The sequence below is a fragment of the Dasypus novemcinctus genome, chromosome 19, assembly GCF_030445035.2.
Source record: "Dasypus novemcinctus isolate mDasNov1 chromosome 19, mDasNov1.1.hap2, whole genome shotgun sequence".
Classification (NCBI taxonomy): domain Eukaryota; kingdom Metazoa; phylum Chordata; class Mammalia; order Cingulata; family Dasypodidae; genus Dasypus; species Dasypus novemcinctus.
The window spans coordinates 63,100,093-63,113,743 of NC_080691.1; the positions used below are offsets into that span (position 1 = coordinate 63,100,093).

At 41.6% G+C, this 13,651-nt stretch overlaps 1 pseudogene and 1 gene segment (V, D, J or C); both read right to left on the bottom strand.

The window, feature by feature from the left end:
• The window catches only part of LOC101444876 (immunoglobulin heavy variable 4-59-like), a 64,813-nt gene that overhangs the window by 7,940 nt on the left and 43,222 nt on the right, over positions 1-13,651 (bottom strand).
• On the bottom strand, positions 13,007-13,107 carry LOC111759903 (U6 spliceosomal RNA; annotated as a pseudogene).

Consider the following 13,651-nt stretch of genomic DNA (forward strand, 5'->3'; position numbering starts at 1 on the left):
TATAGATGTGGAGTGGACACAACCATTTCAGGGTCCACAGGATGGAGGAATAGAGTATGGATTAGAGTGGACTTACTGATATTCTATTCATGAACTATTGTGATTAGTAATCAAAGAAAATGTAGATTTGATGTGGAGAAAGTGGCCATGGTAGCTGCTGAGGGTAGGGAATGGGAAGAAGAGATGTTATGTGGGGGCATTTTCATGACTTGGAGTTGTCCTGGGTGGTACTGCAGGGAGAGTTACCAGACATTGTATGTCCTCCCATGGCCCACTGGGTGGACTGGGGGAGAGTGTAAACTATAATGTGAACCATTGACCATGTTGTCCAGCAGTACTCAGAGATGTATTCACCAAGTGCAATGAATGTCCCATAATGATGGAGGAGGTTGTTATGAGAGGAGTGGGGTGAGGGCGGTGAGGGTTATATTGGGACCTCAAATTTTTTGAATGTAACATTAAAAAAAAAAAGATTAATAGTGGTAACGAAGGCAGGAAGGGGAAAGAGTCCCAGGGGGAAACCAAGAAGAAAAACAAGATCAGACAGGGAAATTTTTACAAAAAGAAAAATTATCAACAACCATCAAAGAAAAAAATGCTTTTCATTTCTTCAAAAACTCTTTTCATGTCCCTGGGATAGGTGTTGTTCTTGGTAGTTCTGCCTGACCTTTTGAGGTTCTGAGCAACCCCTGTTGCCCAGCATACTCATGCACTCTCTGGGGGAGATTGAGTCTGTTCTCACCCTGACTAACTCTCATTGTATCCCTTGCACAGTAATGCATTGCTGTGTCCTCAGTAATCATGTTGCAGCAAAGCCAGGAGTTCTGAGCAGCAGAAAAACCCAAACCAGCACTCAAAGAGGCAGCGGAACAGATTTAGTTTGCATGGACCCAGAGGAGAGTGAATCTTCAAATTCTGAGCTCTGTTTTTTCAGTTTTCATAGGTTTATATAGGATTTTATGTGAGATCAGCATGACTTTTGATCATTAGCTAAAACATTGCTAGGTGATATTTGCAAGCAGGGTTACAGAAGCAGAATTCACATGCAAGATTGTGCTTTTGCATGCTGATTACAGAAGTGGGGGGCAGGAGTAGTTTACATTACAGAATTGGGGGGGGGGGCAGGAGTCATTCATTTGATATTCTCCTGCAAAGGCCATGTTCTCACAGGCTGATTTACAGAGGCAGGGGCAGGAGTGGCTCATTAGAAATTTTTTCTGCAAGGTTAGGCTTTTTGTTTCTCAACAATTCCTCCCCCCTTTAATGCCCTTATAATTTGTCTAAGGCATTATTTAAGATAATTGGAAAAACAACTTAAGGTAGTAAAGCATTTTGCAAAACACAAGTACATTATTAAGATTAGTATCCTTTCACTACATTCCAGTCTGGGAGCTGTAGTTGTTAGTTTAGTTCCAAACAGCAATCCAAGCAGTTTGAAGAGAAGCAGTGGTCCATATAGTCAGGTGATGGTGATTCTCAGTGGTTTTGGGTAATCTGGGTTTTCAAGGGACGGTAAGATACAGGGTGTGTTGTCCAGTTGTCTTGTTTTTCATTGGAGTATGACCTTTTTACTTCAGTATGATGAATCCAAGGGGCAATACTTGCAACTTTGACAGCAGTGGGGATTACAAGGATAACAGTATGTGGACCATTCAGGTGGCCTGGTGGGACTTTTTTTCAGTCTTTTATCCAAACTAGGTTTCTGGTCAAGTGTGGCTATCCTGGGTGGCCTAATGGGATGGGAACCTGAGACAGGACAGTTATGTGTATTTGGGCTAGGCTTTTTTTAACTGCTGGAGGGTAGAATCCTAGCCAGCTTTTCCTAGGAGCCTGAGATTTCCCTTTAAGGTTTGAATAATTGGGGGTGGTGGTTTTAAACAGAATTTTCAAAGGTGAGTAGCCTGAGGGTCCAGAGGTGTGTTTGACTTTAAGAAGGGCTAATGGGAGCAGATTAACTCTTGGGAAGCCAGTTTATTTTGTTTTTTTTTATTTTTATTTTTTTTTAACAGAACTTGACTCAGTGGTATTGAGAGTTTGAATAATGCATTTTACTTTTCCTGAGCTCTGGGGCCTATATGCCATGTGAGTTTTCACTTAATTCCTAACATTTTGATAGTTCTTGGATGATGGCTGCCATGAAAGCTGGGTCATTATTGCTGCTTATGGATAAAGGTATTCTGTGCTGGGGAACTATTTTTGGTGCAAAGCTTTAATTATTTTTCTTGTTTTTCAGTGCAGGAGGGAAAGGCCCAGCCTGAGAAGGTGCACATTATTACTAGTAAGTACCTATACCTTCCACTGACTTGGTTTTCCTTTTGTAAAGTCCATTGTTAAGTTTTCAAAAGGGGCAGTTTCTATGTGTTGGATGCTGGCCAATGCCTGGGGACTTTGGGAGGGGTTGTTTTTAGTGCAGGTTTGTCATTGGGCTGCTAATGGTGGTGCAGAGCAAGGTCATCTGGGCATTGTAATAATATTTTCTGAACAGGGCTTGTAAAGCAGTTTTTTCCAAGTGGGTGAGCTGGTGGTATTGTTGAACAAGGGTGTAGGCAGCCCCCTTTGGGATGAAGACTTGGCTATCTGGGAGTAGCCAGTTTTCCTCTGGGGTTTGGTGCTTTTTTTTCTCTTTGCCAACTCCTCCTTCTCCTGGTATATTTAGTTTTTTAATGTGTTGCTCTAAAAGGGAAGGTGAGGCACCAGCGGTGGGGCTTGCAGTTTGAGGGCTTTTATTGGCTACCTGTCAAGCCACTTCATCAGCTAGTGTATTTTTTCTAGTAACTGTGCCTGTTCCCTTCTGATGTTCCTGACAGTGTATAATCATGACCCTGCTTGACTTCCAGACTGCCTTCAGTAGTTGAAGGATTTTTATTTTATTTTTTATTTCCTGCAGTTAGGAGTATCCTTTTTTTTTTTTTTTAATGAATTGCTCTATGGATATGCACAGCAGTGAATGCATACTTAGAATTAGTGTAAATGCAGAATGGAGGAATAGAGTATGGATTAGAGTGGACTTACTGATACTCTATTCTGGAACAATTATGATTACTAATGGAAGTAAATGTAGCATTGATGTGGAGAAAGTGACCAAGGTAGATGCTGAGGGTAGGGAGTGGGAAGAAGAGATGTGATGTGGGGGCATTTTCAGGACTTGGAGTTGTCTTGGGTGGTACTTCAGGGACAGTTACCAGACATTGTATGTCCTCCCATGGCCCATTGAGTGGACTGAGGGAGAGTGTAAACTATAATGTGAACCACTGACCATGTGGTGCAGTAGTGCTCAGAGATGTATTCACCAAGTGCAATGAATGTCCCATGATGATGGAGGAGGTTGTTGTTATGGGAGGAGTGGGGTGAGGGGGGGTGGGAAGTATATGGGAACCTCATATTTTTTAATGTAACATTAAAAAAATTAAAAAATGAAAAAAAAAGAATTAATGTAAATATTTACCCTTTGCCAGGTGGCCAGTTGTAGGGCTAAAATTAGTGCCCAGAGTTTTGCTCACTGTACAGACTACCTTTTAGGTAGGAGAGTTGCTTTTACTACTTGTTTAGCTATGGTGAATGTGTATCCAGCAAGCCTCTCTCCATTTCTGATAAAACTGCTGCTGTTTGTAAATACAGTTTGATCTGGGCAAAAAGGTGGCCTCTTCTGGAGGTCAGGGCAACTGGCATATACTTTTCCTGTTTTGTTAGCCAGTAAGAGGTTATTTATGTACTGAAGGAGAGTATAATTTAAGTTTTTCCATGGGTAGGAAGCCAGATTTACCACCAGGGCTTTTCCACAAAGTGTGGGGGAGTTTTTTTTTTGGAAGCCCTGTGGGAGTCAAGTCCAAGTTAAATGAGTTTTTTGTTGAGTCCTGGGATTCTTTCATTTAAAAGAAAATAGAGACCGGCTCTGGAGACCTACACACAGGTAGGAAAAAAAGCATCCTTTAATTTCAGACATGTAAGCCAGGTGGCCCCAGGCAGTACTGACAGCAGCAGGGAGTTTCAAGGTGAAGTATTCTCCCCTTTCTGTGGTGGCCTTTCTTGATTGGTTGGGTCTGGAATCTTTAAGGCTGCTGCTAACATGGAAACATGCTGTTTCATTAGCTTTTTTGCTTCCCCTCAGCAATGTTGTCCTGATTGATTAATACTTTGTTTGCAACTTTGAGGAGCTGGGATATGCTTATCTCTAAGAACCCATTTAACTTCTGAAGTTTTTGTTTGATGTCTGGTGCCACCTGGGCAATGAAAGCTGTGTTGACCATTCTCTGGCTTTCTGGGGCTTCTGGGTTGAAGGGGGTATAAATCTTGAAAGCTTGTATAGTCACTTATAAAAATTCCCCATAGTTGTTTTTTTTTTTTCAGGCTTTTGAGTGATGGAGGCCATTTTGGACATTTTTGTGGGCTACCTTGCTCCTTCCCATACCCCTCTGGGGAGGGCTTCTCAATACCACTGAAGGACATCCCATCCCTGATTTGTGTTAAAGTTCCAGGCCAGTTGAGCTTTTGGTGCCCCTTCTCAGGTTTGTTCTTCTGGCTCCAAGACACCTGCAGCAGCCTGTTTTTGCAACTACTTTTTGGCATCCAAGAGAATCTGTCATTTTTCTTCTATATTGAACAGGGTTTAGGAAGAGTTGGCAGCAATCATCCCACGTGGGGTGGTGGGTTAGGAAAATGGGCTCCATGAGGTCAATAAGAGGTTGAGGGTTTTCTGAATATGAAGGGGTGTGGTACTTTCAGTTTAAGAGATTTGTAGTTGTTAAACGCTTATAAAACAGGATTGGCTTCCCGGGTTGGGCTGTTCCACCTGCACTGATCTGGGCTGGACCCTGTGTTTCATAGAGGGGCATCTGAAGTGCAGGTTGTGCCGACCAGAGGCTCTTTTTCTGCCAAAGAGGTTTCAGGGTCCCTCTCAGTGGAGGGCTGATGGACCCAAGGAGACTGAAGGTGAAGGAGTTTCTGGGATATTTGCCTGTGGAGGCTCTGTGGCAGGGAGATGTCCTGGAATGGCTGGAACATATGGCAAGGGTAGTGGGTTTTCTTCCAGAGATTTTTGTAGAATAACAGGTTTTCAAGTTCTGGCCATTTGAGTTACGAGGAACCTATTCTGACCCTTCCTTCCAACACAGAATTGAACCCAAGGGTTTGGGCAAATTCTAACCAGGAAATGATGTAGAAAAACTGAACAGGGTGGCTGGGGGTCCCAGTGACTGCCTGCCAAATTGCATGAACGCTGGCCATCTTTAGGGTTTCTTCTGAGGGTTAGTTAACACCAAACTTAGGCTACTCTAATTCACAGATTCTGGAGAGTTCTAGGGGACATACAGACACTATAATCCCTGGAAAAAGTCTTTTTTGAAATTTTAAACATGCAGTTTAAGACTGTGATGATCCCATCCCTGAAATGGTGTCACAGGACAAAGAAAGGAGGGGAGCCACACTGAGGGCACTCAGATGCCTGCCTGTCCATGTCTATCATGAGAACTTAGGCTCATCTTAGCTAATGCATCCATGTAGAGTCTGGATTAGCTTTTATGCTGTATGATGTATCCACAAAGTACAGATTGGGGCCCACTTGGACTCCATAGCACAGGCCATGGAGCCACAGACTGGATCAGCAGAGGCAAGCCTCTGCAGACCCCATTCATTCACTCAATCACTCAGAGTATGCACAGTCCCACCCAAGGGACTACCGTATCTTGGAATCTTGAATCTCGAGATTTTGGGAGGTGATCAGTCTCCTTTTACATCCAGAGATGGGGCTGACTGGAACTCAGAACCCCAGGGACTTACCTTTCTGGCATCTTCTGATGTACTTCAATCTACCTCTCCACCAAGCCAGGCTGGGCCAGAGGACAGGGCCCACAGGGATCCCTTCCCCAAAGGAGGCAGCATCAAGGGGACTGGTGATGCCACCTTGTTTGTGTGTGGAGAACTCTGATGGCTATGCCTACTAGACTCAAACTGGAGTCTCAAAGGGCCTGCTCAGCTGGGTTTCCTGGTCAGGGAACCAAATGTTGCAGCAAAGCCAGGAGTTCTGAGCAGCAGAAAAACCAAAACCAGCACTTGGAGAGGTGGAGGAAGAGATTTATTATGTGCAGGCCAAAGGAGAGTCAATCTCCAAATTCTGAGCCCCATTTTCCAATTTTCATGAGTTTATATAGGATTTTATGTGAGATCAGTTTGACTTTTGCTCATTGGCTAATGCATTGCTAGGTGAAATTTTGAATTTTGCAAGCAAGGTTACAGAAGGAAAATGCAGGTGCAAGGCCATGCTTTTGTGGCCCGATTTACAGAAGTGGGAGTCAGGAGTGGTTTGTTAGATCATAGAAGTGGGGGGCAGGAGTTGTTCTGTTGATATTCTCCTGTGAGGGCCATGTTCTCATAGGCTGAATTACAGAAGCAGGGGCACGAGTGGCTTGTTAGATATTTTTTCTGGAAGGTTACACTTTTTATTTCTCAACAGTCACAGAGCTTAGCTGCAAAGAGAACTGGTTCTTGGATGTGCCTCTAGTCATGAAGCTGCAGTTCCTGCAGAATGCACTGTAGTTCTTGTTCCCATAATAACATACCACCCCATCCATTGCCATCCCTGCCCTAGGGGTTGGCAGATCCAAGTTCAGCAGCAACTGATGGTTGTGATGGAGAATGCAGAGACAGAGCAGGTGAGAGTCAGGACCTACAAAAGTTACAACTGTTCTGGGTCCAACTCCTTCAGCTGCACCTGGGCGAGGACACCTGAGACAAGGAAACCATGGTGAGTCACAACCAGTCTCCACAGCCCATAATTCCATTTCTTAAATCCTGGAAATCTCACATAGGGGACTCACCCAGCAAGCAGACCAAGAGAAGCAGCAACTTCATGGTTTTCTCTTATAGGGTGCTGTCTTCCTCAGACCCCACTCTTGAGAAGTCACACTGGATAACCCTAGTTAAGGCTCTTCCTTACCTACATGTCTGTAAGAGAGATTTGTATGTGGGTGGCCCTGTCTCTACAAGAGCAATCAGGTAAGGCAGGACTCAGGGTGCACTGGGATGTCTCAATGCATTTCTTTCCCCTATTTCTATGATCCTGGTAGAGAGTAAGTTGAATTCATTAATGTGCAAGATGCATTATGGATAATCCAGTAATAAAAGACAATGTTTCAGCACCAGTATAGATTTAATCAATTTGCAATAGGGAGAATGTATATTTAGACACAGGAATTGAGTAGATGATTTAGGCAAGGTAGGTAAGGTTTACCAGGTGTACTGTGTCTCTTTGTATATATTCATAAAAATTAAAAGTTTCCTAAACTCACCAGTGAAGGGCTGGGTAAAGAATTACAAACATTATAGCAGGCAGGCAACCAAGATATGTTTGTTGGATTTGAGGCACATATGATTCTTTGATTGTCTAAATCTTCTGAAATTAAGATTAATTTAAGTTCAAGGAAAATATCCTGGGAGCTGCCCTCCTAAGGCCTGTCACTGAATCTGGGATCATGCCAAGATCCTAGAAGTCAGGAGAGTTCTAAGCCCAACACAGCTCAATCACCTCTGCCCTGTTTTGCCCTTAGGATCTGACCTCTCCTTTATGGAATTCAGTGTGAAAAGGTGCAAACTGGGGATCACAGCATAAATGTGATTTGTGTACTTTAGAGAAGGAATGGAGGAAAATTGTTAGCTATCTCTTTCTTTCCTTCATGAGTATAATGTAAATTTCATTTTCAGTTGGGCTAGGTGACATTGCTTTTGTGTTTAGGGATGTGGGACTGTTTTTTCCACTGTAGAGAGTTCAAGATGGTGGCAGTGGTTTCATCACTGCCTTACAGGAAATAATAAATGTATTTCTATTAAAGCTACCAATATGGATTTATAAAAAATAATAATAATAAGACAGTGGTTAAATGAGGATTCCTTCCAGATTTCTTGATAATTCACAAAACCTTGGGAACAAGTAAACATTCTCTAATTGATTTCTTTCTGACTTGTTGCTAATTATGAAACACAAATTATATGACAAAGTTTAAGGAAATAAGAAAAACAAAATATGGATACATAAACAAGGATAAACAAACAAATGCTAGGAGAACAGGAAAGAATGGAATAAAAATCTCTTGACAATTATTATAAATTTAAATTTTCATTTTATGAATGAAGCAAAAATAAAGAATAACAAAGCAAAGTTTTTACACCATATACACAACAGAATTCTGTAAGAAGATATAGAAAAGAAAATGCACTTGTGTATTTTAAATAAACTTGAAAATTCAAGTAAAAACTTCAGAATATAATTTCAGAGAGTATAGAGCAGAAATATACATTTTCTTAAAAAAGAAGGAAATAATTAGAATAATATTCCATCATAGGACTTTTTTTTTTTTACCGTAGCAAGCATTTATTCATTTAACAAACATTAACAAACATTCATTTACAATCAAATAAACTCTTTCCAAGTGCTGAGGATTTTTTTTTAAAAGGATAACTTATTGTTTCAAAGATTGCACTCCAATCTTAATTCAGTGTAGTAAGAACTATTTCATAAATATTAACTTAGCACAAGGTGGCTGGGAGTGGATGGTGGGCTGGAGAACTAGGAGAGACTGTTTGGCTAGGGATGGAGGAGTCAGGGAAGTTTTCCTAGAGGAGATGTTTGAGCTGGGACTTAAAGGATGAAGAAGACTTTGGCAAGCAAGGGCAAGTTCTAGCCTTGCAGAGAATAACTCTTGCAACAGGATGGAGGTGGGGACAGACTAGAAGCAAGAAAATCAAGTAGAGGAGTATTAAAATAGTTGTCAGAAGTAATGATGGCTTGGGAAGGGGACATGGCTCAACTGATAGAGCATCCACCTACCATATGGAGGGTCCAGGGTTTGATACCCAGGACCTCCTGACCCGTGTGGTAAGCTGGCCCACACGCAGTGCTGCCGCATGCAAGGAGTGCCCTGCCATGCCAGGGGCACCCCCGTGTAGGGGTGGCCCACACACAAGGAGTGCGCCCCACAAGGAAAACCACCCTGCCTGAAAAAAAAGCACAACCCACCCAGGAGTGGCACTGCATACATGGAGAGTTAGCACAGCAAGATAACACAGCCTAAAAGAGATGCAGTTTCCCAGCGCCATCTGACAATGCAAGCGGATGCAGAAAAACACACAGCGAATGGACCCAGAGAGCAGACAATGGGGGGAAGGGGAAGGGGAAGGGGAAAGAAATAAAGAAAATAAATCTTAAAAAAAAAAGAAAAAGTAATTATGACTTGATTTAAGACCATGTTGGTAGAGACAGGCAATCTGAGTTAGAATCTATAGTATTTATCAGACAGGAAAGGTAAGACAGAGGAGTCAAGGACACTCAGGTTTCAGTTTTGTAATTAATCAGGATATTTTGCAAGTGGAACTAAGGATCTGGAGCTAGATATTGAAATTTGCAAGTTATGTGTTTCCCAGTAACTACCATCCTCTCTCTTTTTTTATACCCAAACTTCCTAAAAGAAAGTTTATGTTCACTGTCTTTACTTGCTCCAAACCCATTCTGTCCTCAATCTTTGGCAAAATGTCTTATGCTATCTCCACTTTTCCCAAACTTTTAAGGACAACAAAACTTTCCAATTGCCTCATTCAGTGAATAATTACCAGCTTGTATCTTAATTAGAGGCTCTGCAGCATCTGATTTCAAGCTGCCTCTCCCTGAAATTCTTTTCTTCTTTGGCTTCTGTGGCACAGCTCTTAGATTTGCATAACTGAAATAATCATTCTCCAATCAACCCTGATTTTTCATTTTTTTTTCTTAGTTAATGGGGTCACCATTCAACAAATGACCCAAACCAGAAACTTTGGAGCCATCTGCAATTTATCCTTCTTCCATTTGACCTGTAAACAGTCACTTTTAAAATCCTGTTGGTTTAGTTTCTCTTGAGCCCATTGTCTTCCCTTTCTCCCCACTACCATTGCCTTCTTGTATAGCCTCCTCAACTCTTACCTTAACTGTTAAAGTTGCTTTTGAGGTTGTTTTCTGAGCTCTGTCCAATCATGCCCCCATCTAATCCTACAATGCTGCCAGAGTATTTAAAAACAGGAATTTAGATTAAGTCATTTTTTTTTGTCAGAAAAAAAGTTCAAACTCCTTAGCTGAATAAATAAGGCCTCTATAATCTAATTCTCCTTTACAAGCTTTAGACAAACTGAACTGTGTTGCAATTTGCAATTTATGTGAAGTAAATTGGGCAAAATGAAATGAATGTAATATAAAAATAATAATTTCACTTTATAGGCAAAAATGTAAATAATGTGGATTCCTCCAAATTAAAAAATTTATCTAGAATGGAATAGTTTCAAAGCTGGCAGATCAAGTGAGTTGTAAATTGTTTGCACTATTGTCATGTGGAAGTATCTTTCACACCTGGTAGAATTACCTGCTACCATGTCAGTATTATGTAAGCTAGGCTAGTCTTTAAATATCTCAGAAGTTCTTGAGATATACAGGCTATTGTGCTGTTATCTAATTTTTTTTCTTGCTGTATATGTTGGGCTATTATAATTTGAAATATTTCTCTATCTGATAGCAATGATAGGAAAGAGTTATGAATATTGTTTCTGCTTCTCCTTAAAAAACAACCCCAAATAAATGAGTTTGGAACAGAAGTTAAATGCAAAGTAAATATGAAAAAGGCCAAAGTGCCACCATGATAGGCTATGTGAAGAGATCTGTATTAGTCAGCTGACACAAAATACCAGAAATTGGTGTTTTTATAAAGGGTATTTATTTGGGGTAGGAGCTTACAGAAACCAGGCCATAAAGCATAAGTTACTTCCCTCACCAAAGTCTATTTGGAGCAAGATGGCTGCCAATGCCTGCGAGGGTTCAGGCTTCCTGGGTTCTTACGTTCCTGGGCCTTGCTTTATTCTGTGTTCAAAGTTCCTACTTCCTGGGACTAGCTTCTCTTTCCTCTGCATGCTGACTTCCTGGGGCTCCAGCTTAAGTCTTCAGCATCAAACTCCAACCTCAAAAATCTAACATCAGAAACCCCCAACTCTGTTCTTCACCATGCCTTATATCTGTGAGTCCCCACCCCTTGTTGGGTGGAGACTCAACACACTAATCATAACTCAATCATGCCCAGGTACAGATCTGATTACTAGCATAATCCAATATCTATTTTTGGAATTCATAACCATATCAAACTGCTACACTCCACCCTCAGAATTCCAAAAAGACATTATCATATTCAAAAAAACCCTTGAATCAGTAAAAATGCAAGTATTAAATCATATCACAATTTAAAGAAATACAATTTGTCTTGGGGCAAAGTCCTGTCTGCTATAGTCCTTTGAAGCCTACAAAACAATTTATCTGTTTCCAATACACAAATGGACAGACATAGGATAAACATTTTCATTACGATAAGGAGAGATTGGGAAGGAAACATGAGTCACAGGTCCTCTACAGTTCAGTAAACCTGCAGGGCATCCTCCATTCAATTTCAAAGTCTGAGAGTCATTCTTAAGAAGATGGTTTCTTCTCCTTGGGGCCATATGGGAACCCACCCTTTCCATTGGCTTGCTCAACAGCCATTTTCTTGGTTCCACCCTTATCAAAAATCTAGGTGTCAACCAATCTCCAGACCTCTCCCTCCAAGAGTGTTGGGGTGATTGCCACACCTCATCCAATCTTTGGCTTAGAGTCTTAACCACCCCCCCCCCCCCAGTACAGTGATGTGAAGACAACTTTCCCCCTAACCTTTGGCATACAGGCTCAACCCTCTCTCAGAGCAATGAGTTGACCATCTGGCCTTCCCTAACCTTTGGGGAACAGGTCCACCCCTCTCAGACCTGTGGAGTGTTGAGCTTAACTGCCCTAATCCCTGGGGAATGTGCTCCACCCTCTCTGTACCCTGGGGCACTAAAATTCTCCAAGAACATCAGGCAGGATATCCACCCTCTTCAATTGCTGGGGCAAACTCACACTCTCTGTACAGAGGGGTGGGGCTCCTCTCTTGGCCCAATGTGATGTCCTAATTCCAGATTTCAGCTTGCATGGTTTTCCACTTAAAGCTGTTTCTCCTTCAATCTCTCCTTTCCATGTCCTTTTTATTACAAGGCTGACAGTAGTTTTATTCATACAGCTCTCTCAAAAACCTTGTTGGTTTAGCATGCATGAAGCAGGGGTCCAAGCCATCAAACAGTAAGACTTTCCACAAGTCTTTCCAACATAATTGCATCTTCCATCCTGATTTACAATTTCCAAGTTTAGTTAAGTTCTCAATGGGGCACTTTCATGTGGGAGCCTAATTTCCAGAGGCTTGGAATTTTCAGAATCAGTTTGTTTTCTTTGTGCCCAACAATTCAGTTCTCCGCTTATCTCACGTGTTTAGCGTTTTGCTATAAGCTGCAAGGAGAAGCCATTCTGCATTCTCAGAGTTTATTTTGAAAATTTCTTCAGCTAAATGAGCAGGCTCGCCATTTTCAATTTCTGCCTTCCATAAAACACCAGGATTTAATCTTGCTAAGTTCTCTGCAACTTTAAAACATGGATTGCCTTTCCTCTGATGTGGGCTATGGGTGGGAGGCTCTTTGTCTCTTCAGAGATAACCTAAGCTGTTTGGCTTGTGGGTGTGGAATGGTAAGAGGCTGCAGTCCTGCCCTTAGTGACAATGGCAACGACTCCAGTCCCAGGAAACAGTTTAACAATGCAAGGTCTATAAACTTTAAGTATTTAGGGGAAATGCAAACAAAATATGCTAAAAAGCTTATCTAGAATGTCTGGAGTCCATGCTAAAAGCTTACATAAGATGTGGAAGATATATATGCTAGTTCAAGCCTCTTGAGAACTGAAACAAAGGGACCATTTGGCCTTTCCTCTCTGTATAAAAGAAATTTGAAAATCTTGTTCAGGGCCCGGGATTCAAACAGAAAGCTCCCGAGTCCAGATGGCTGTCAATAAACCATTTTTCCTTCTCAAAATCATTCCTGAGTCCTGGCCTCTCTAAATGCAAATAATTGAACCTCTCTCAAATTCTACAACACCTCCACTTTCCAATAACAGTTCATCATTTACTTCTTCACGAATTTGCATGTCATCCTTGTGCAGGGGCCATGCTAATCTTCTCTGTATCATTCCAATTTTAGTATAAGTCCTCCTGGGGCTGGTTCTCTTTCCTCTGCATGCTGACTTCCAGGGGCTCCAGCTTAAGTCTTCAGCATCAGACTCCAACATCAAAACTCCAACATTAAAAACCCCATCATATGACTTTTTGACAGGTTTTTTATACATGCTAATGGTTGGTCCTGCCAGGAGTTGACACCTGTCTGTGACAGACCAATGCAACCACTCTCCCAGGTACTGGGGGTCATGTGCTAAACCTGCACTTAGAGCATTGGACATTTGGTATCTGATTGCAGAAGGAAGTCAGTCAATTTCTGATAATGCAGTGCCCAGAAATACTCAAAGACAAAACTACTTAAGCTTAGATGCTTAATAAGCCCTAACTACTTCTATTCTAAAAGTCTTGGTGTTTTTGCAAGTGTCTGTGTAACTATAGGAAAAAATGTTCATACTTATGCTATTTTGAATTACCTTCTCTTACTTTGACTCAAATCCATTTCTTGATAAAGAGTTTTGCATTAGGAGGAGAGATGCAAGCAGCAGACACTCAAGGTAAGGCGTTCGGCTTTAAGATAGGAAGCAAGT